Source organism: Triticum urartu, chromosome 6 (assembly GCF_003073215.2).
Source record: "Triticum urartu cultivar G1812 chromosome 6, Tu2.1, whole genome shotgun sequence".
Lineage (NCBI taxonomy): Eukaryota > Viridiplantae > Streptophyta > Magnoliopsida > Poales > Poaceae > Triticum > Triticum urartu.
This window is the reverse complement of record NC_053027.1, coordinates 446,576,290-446,583,051: the sequence shown is the minus strand read 5'-3', so window position 1 is coordinate 446,583,051 and position 6,762 is coordinate 446,576,290. Positions and strand designations below refer to the sequence as shown.

At 44.3% G+C, this 6,762-nt stretch overlaps 2 long non-coding RNA genes across 3 annotated transcripts; both read right to left on the bottom strand.

Annotated features, from left to right (window-relative positions):
• Nucleotides 1–1,849: 1,849 nt before the first annotated feature.
• On the bottom strand, nucleotides 1,850–4,085 carry LOC125512316. The gene is made up of 5 exons (XR_007285291.1): nucleotides 3,988–4,085; nucleotides 3,804–3,905; nucleotides 3,175–3,639; nucleotides 2,930–3,094; nucleotides 1,850–2,078 (listed from the first exon to the last, which is right to left on the bottom strand). It is a non-coding gene; the product is annotated as an uncharacterized LOC125512316 (long non-coding RNA).
• Nucleotides 4,086–4,204: 119 nt separating this feature from the next.
• On the bottom strand, nucleotides 4,205–5,244 carry LOC125512317. Of its 2 annotated transcripts, none has more exons than XR_007285292.1 (4): nucleotides 4,996–5,244; nucleotides 4,808–4,909; nucleotides 4,467–4,720; nucleotides 4,205–4,378 (listed from the first exon to the last, which is right to left on the bottom strand). It is a non-coding gene; the product is annotated as an uncharacterized LOC125512317 (long non-coding RNA). The 2 variants fall into 2 exon arrangements; XR_007285293.1 differs by having other exon boundaries at nucleotides 4,205–4,373.
• Nucleotides 5,245–6,762: the final 1,518 nt, after the last annotated feature.

The window sequence follows — 6,762 nt, the reverse complement described above, 5'->3', positions numbered from 1 at the left end:
CCCGGAGTCCGAAAGGTCGCCTTGAGGCACCTCTAGGACTGTCTCCCCTCGATCCGGTGCCTCTTGAGACAACACCTCGGCGTCATCGGCAGGATGAGGGGAGGTGGCGGTCGGGACTGGAACGCTATCCATGTCCGACGAGCCCAGGGAGACATCCGATGATACCTCGATATTGGCTCGGGGCGGCCTGCATAATTGTGTTCAGCGTTAGGGAAAGTAGTGCGACAAAGGAATCATATGGGTAACTTTGATATCCGAATACTTACGATCTCCTCGAGGGCTTGGCCCTGGGCAACCACTTGTCTTCGCTTTCGTCGGCGGTGGTGGAGCTGTCCGGAAGGTGAGTCCTTCCCTTCTTGGACCGTCCGGCCTCCCCAGTTGGGGCGGCCTTCCTTTTCTTGTCTCCTCCAGTCGGTGGGGGAGAATCTTCTTCCTCTTCCTCGTCTTCTGGGGAAGAGTGCGCCGCAGAGTCATCGGACGGTGAGTCCGACGACGCCTGGCGTCGGGAACTCTTTCGAGTTCCCTTGGCCTTCTTGGTCTTCTCCGGCACCTTATAAGGGGCCGGAGTCAGCATCTTCGCCAAAAGAGCATCTGCGGGGCCTTCGGGCAAAGGAGCCGGAAAGTCGATCTGTTCGGCCATCTTCTGCCAGTCCTGTCAAAGGTCCGGGAGTTTAGATCCCGCATAGAGCCAATCTATATAAAAAATAAGTATCCTGTGAAAGGTAAAGCAGCTTACCGCACTAGCTTGGCACTTCGCGCTGAATCCGCGATCCACAGTGATAGGGGGAGGGACCTCGGCACTTTTGAATAGCACCCTCCAGGCGTCTTCATGAGTCGTGTCGAAGAGCCTGTTCAGAGTCCGGTGCTGCGCCGGATTGAACTCCCACAAGGTGAACTCCCGTTGTTAGCACGGGAGTATCCGGCGGATGAGCATAACCTAGACTATGTTGACAAGCTTGAGCTTCTTGTCCACCATGTTTTGAATACATGTTTGAAGTCCGGTCAGCTCTTTCGAACTACCCACTACAAGGATCCGGGTCTATTACAACAAAATCATTTGTCGCAATGCATGTTGTTTCGTGGCGATAAGTACCTATTGCGACGAAACGACATTCGTTGGCAGCCGTTGCGACTGCACACATGGTAATAGGTTATTACCACGAAAAAGCAATTGTGGCAATAAAGTGTGCTATTGCAACAACCATGCGGGCAGTTGCCACATGTTTTCCCGTGACAACACTCACTTGATGCCACAATTTGATTTGCGGAGATAGCTTTAATGCAACATGTAACGAATTGTGGAGACTGATATCTCGTAGCGATAAACATTTGTGGCAACAACCTATGCCAACGACGACCATTTCGTGGCGCAATACTCTTCTGTGGCAATAGTCAATTGTGGCAACAAACTATGGCAACAATCCTTGTTTTCGTGGCATTAGGCATGTTGCCACAACCCACTATACTTGTGGCAATAAACTATGGCAGCATTAGACATGTTGCCACGCCCCACTGCGTTTGTGGCATTAACTTATGGCAACAAATATTCGAATCGTCGTAACAAGAAATTGCAACGTACTTGTTTTTATGGTGATAAATAGGTATCACAACAGGTAAAAACTTTGTAGCGAGAAATTATTGCGACAATTTATACTTTCCGTGGCGATACTCTATTTCAACAAACTTACTTTTGTGGTGCCAAACTGTTATCGCATCGTGAAATTTTTTGTGGCGCCAAGCTATTACAACAATATAAAGTGCTCCGTTGCAACATCCTAGTGCAACAAAAACAGATAGGCGTAGCGAATGAGATATAACGCAACTCTATATTTTTAGTGGTGCTAGCATGTGGCAACCGAAAGTGGGTTGTGGTAATAGTCTATTGCAACCGTAAAAAAAATACAGGCTTTCGATTACAATATTCAAAACCATACGTATAATATGCAGATTCATAAAATTCATAATTTTCATAGCAAATATCCATCAAATGAAACTCAAATGTAATTTAGCCATCCTAATTAACTTCGAAGACTAAACTGCCCGTGATCTAGAGTCCAATCCAGCTAGTTCTTTGGATCCTGCAATCAAGAAAAAAGTTCTAGTTAATTAGTCGAACATAACATACGTCATACAATTATTCCAGCCCCATTGTTAAAAACTATCGCTAGACTAACTGGGCTAATATTATGACAGCAAGCATGTAACTAAGGGATCAGAACAACTGTACAAGTGTAAATGTCTAAAGCATAACCACAAGTACATCTACTAAAACCTTCTTTTTTGAGAAAGAAAACATTGGTTTTAACTTAACGGTGCCGGGCTGAATCACCCAAAGCACAAGCAACCACAAGGGCTGGTACATCGGCCTCCCATTCCAAATAGTGGTTAGGTTCTAACATCCTACCAAGACTAGCAAGCTCATGAGAGTTTTCCCAGCAACGACATACATTTATTTCATAATAAGAAAACCATAATTTGAGCGGGTACTTGGTATCCTCAATAACAGCAGCATGGGCTGACAAGTCAACCTTATTGATATTAAGTGATTCCATCAGGAGTTGCGTGTCCGTTTAAAAAACGACCCTCACGACCCCCATATCAGCGGCAAGAGATACTACATGGGACATTGCAGTGGACTCATCAGCGAAGGCATTACGCGCATGCTCATGACATCCTGCTCATGCATACAGAATGGTGCCATTGTCCGATCGTACATGTACTAAAAGCTACTGCTATTGATTTAAGTTAAGACTAGATGTATAGTTTCAGTTAAGTTCATGTCCCTAGCTAGCACATATTCCTTTTTCGTTTAAGTTGTGACTCGATGCAGCAACACATGGTAAAAGAGAAGAAGTAGCTAGCTAATTATGAAGACCAATGACATATAAAATGCAGGTAAACATGAAGAGAAAGCAAGGTTGTGACTTACCATTGCTTTAAACATTCGAGAATGCCTTGCTGCAGCTTGTATGAGCGCATTTGAAGAAATAGCAGTTGGCCTTGAACCTGGAGTCTTATTAGGACTAGATCTCTGTAAAGGAATATTTTGCAAGTTTGGATTACTATTTTCTTTGTCAACCCTCTTCGTAGGCACCTGCAAATAGAAGCGCACTTTTAGCAATGCAAGTAAGCAACATAAATCTTACAAGGTCGGAAGCATATGACTGTAATCACCTGTTGGGTTCCCATCTGTTGGCTCAATTCTACAAACTTTGCCCTCATGTTTCTTTCAAATTCCAGTCTTGATGTTCGCTCCTCTTGCAACAATCTGTCCCTTTCAGCACACTCTTCTTTTAACCTCTCCTCAAGTTGTTCTCTCTCAGCATGCTCCAAGTTAATCCTCTCTTGTGTATTTGCACGTTCAGCTTGTAGTTGATCTTCTAATTCGTTGACCTACTGGCTGAGCTGAGAGTTTCGCTCCTGGGTGGCTGCTGTAGCACGAGCTTGCTCTTCGATCTGGATACGAAACCTTTCAGAAGCAGTTGAAGTTTTGGCCATGTATCCGTACCCATGAGGCTGCGATGACTTGCATTCCAGAGTGTCTTTGTAAGCGGTCTGGAAAATATTGTTTTTCTACTCACTTGAAAGTGGACCTTTAGTTTCAGTTTCTTTGATTTTAACCTCTTGAAGTGCTTTGTCCTAAAAATGGAAGGAACAATTATAGGTGCAGCATCAATATTGACACTATAAAAGATGAAACAAGAATAACACGGTCCAATGCATGAATATCGCATCTGATGATGAAACATGCCGAATGCACATCATTGACTAACTATAGAATAACCAAAAGTTAGTGTACTCACGTAAACTTTCTGGGAATCTGTGTTAGACCATGTTCCATCGTTCGTGTGGGTGAGTTCCCACAGAGCAATACAATCTGGCTCTTCTCCAGTTTCCAAGTTTCTCTGCAAGTAATATACCAATGAGATGCTTGAAACATGACACCATATTTAGCAGCGAGGCATACATATTTAGTTGGACTCATACCTTCTCAAAACTAACTTGCGAGTAAGATTTTGATCCGATTATGTGTTTTGTCTTCTGTTTCTTACGGTTATCGGCGTTCTTTTGGCTGCGATCCTATCAATTCATTGAAACCAAATATAACCAGTGAGACTAGCCATTTCATCTTCACACATAATAGACAAACTGTGATCTTAGAGATACCCTGAAATTTTGAATCACTGCCAAAGTACTCAATCATCCATTCCCACTCTTCTGGTTGCAAATCTTCCGGCAGATTAGCAAATCTAGCTGCATCTGTTTTGTATGCCTTATAAGTGGAGCTTAGAGTTGATCGCCAACCTCTATATCGCTCTTTCGCAATTTTGAGAACTTTTTCTTCTGTTTATGGTGTATCTTCCAAGTCCCATCTGTCCTGTAAAGCATACAACAAATAAATATACATAAGCAGCGCATTATCGATGGTAAAATAAGATAACACATGTGAAAAAGATTGTACGCACTATCATATCTGCAACAATGAGTCGATGAATGGTAGGGTGAATGTCCGACCACGTCCTCACTCCAATGAGTGGTAACTTTCTTTTCATTATGACTACCACGTCATCCTTGAACGAACGATAGTTCATTCCTACTATACCACCCAATTTTTCAGAAAATGTAATATTTAGCTTTGCAGATCCATTGGCAAAACGCTTCTTAGATGCTTTAAAACCTTTTAGAACACCTCGCCCTTTCTTCTTCTGTCCACCAGCTTCTACAGCCCAAATCATACAAGAAAAATTGTATTACTCGGTATTAGATTGTAAGAAATGATGACACAAATGTAAAGGAAAGCAAGTACCATCCTATAGTAGCGCACGGTTGCGGCGAGCATGGGATGGCCATTCAGCAAGGGAACACATGTCATTAGCAGACACTGGAGTGTCAGATTGTTCTGGAGTTCCTGTAAAAGATTTAGTAGTCTTGAAGGTTTAGCTATTTAACCCACACCAAGATTTTATGCATTATAGCAAATGCTAAACAATTTACCAGATCTGGGTTGTCCACGTTGGTTTTTGTATGCCGTTATACTTTCCATCCTTGTTAAGAGAACATAGCCTTTCTTTAGTGCACACAAAGACAATCATGGGACTTAGCATTAACAAAGCATTGATGTTCTGCACCATTCAGATAGGTGACTATGAAGTAAGGATGTTGTGTACCAGGAGCATCCTCCGTAAAATTCATCATTGTGCCCTTGTGTAGGTAAACCAGACATAAAATTTTGAGTCAATGTAAGAAGAACATGACTCATAAAATCAAATCAGTTTAACTCATATTAAAATTTGAGGCAGCTCAAACTGAATGAAGCTCAAGGTCAAGCTGTAGAACATGACTCATGCTCAGCTTGTAACGATGTCGAGTCGATCTCGAGCTAAATGAGACGGCAAAAAGTATAAATCTATGTTGATTATTCCAACTAGATAAGGCGCAACACGTTATAAGAAAGCAATAAAAACAAAATATTTATTAAAAACTCATATTATAGTGGTCTGAATAACATGCAGAGGATGCACTAAACCTGAACCCTAGGTTCTCTTGACGTACATTATTCAGAAGTATTAAGCATATGTGAATGAACATGAAAGGCGATGTATCAGTGATAGGTTGTTCATGAAAATACTACTCTGAATCAATAGGAAAAAACATTTCCAATGTGACTCGTGTAAGACCAAATATCTATTAAAAATCATCTTATAGTAATCTGAATCAAATGCAATGCAGAGGATGACTAAACCTGAATCCTCTGCTCTGTTGACGCACATATATCATCTAATATCTACATAGTGGTGCTCAAACAGCCAGTGGCGTACCGTGACAAGCTATAGGGGCGGGGGGAAACTTTTAAACTGGCAGAAAAATATGCAGAAAAACTGATATGAATGACATGAATTCACAAGGCAATCGAACATATGGCAGTCGTCTCATCGGCAGTTGTCGATTTGTCATCTTAACAACACAAGCTTTGTACATACAGAGTACGTCTATACCTTTCAGTTAATAGATCTAATGCTCAAAAAACAATGTAGATAATAATTAAATTGGCGATGATCCACGGATGGGCTGCACCAAAACGCTTAGTAATTAGTAAAAAAATACAGTTTTGGAGGAGGGGTCACGATCCCCTTTGGCCTCCACGAGTAAACAGAGCGAACCAGGAGCAGAGATGCCGGAGAGGCCTGCAAGCACGCTGGGGTCGGGTGAGGCAGCAACCAGTGCCTGGCCACCACGTCACGTCCATGCCGGCGTGCACAGCCGAGACGGCTGCGGCCATGAACCGGGCCGGGAGACCCCGTCGAGCCCCAGTTCTAGGCCGAGGCGAGCTCCATGGCGGCCAGCCTCTAGGCCAAGGTGAGGCGCTCCGCCGACCCTCCAGGCCGCGAACGCCTCCGCCGAGGCGGCCAAATCGAGGCGCGATGGGAAAATGCCACCGGCGGCGGCCATGTCCCCTGCCCGGACTTCTTTTCTAAGACCAAGCGGCGAGCGAGGAGAGAAGGGGCAGCCCCTCTGAATCGGGATCGAGAGAGCCGCGCATCGAGGAGGAGCTCGCGGGGGAGGGGGGTTTGATCCCGGACGGAGGCGGGCGCAGAGGAGAGGGAGGAGGGGGAGATCGAGGGGGACTGGATTTTTTAGCAAGGGAGGAGATCGGGAGGACTAACCTGACGCAGTGCAGCTGCTGTGGTTCGCTCTGTTGACGCCGTCATGACGCCGACAGCACAGATGAACAGAGGCGAGAGCTCAGATCCAATCGCCCGT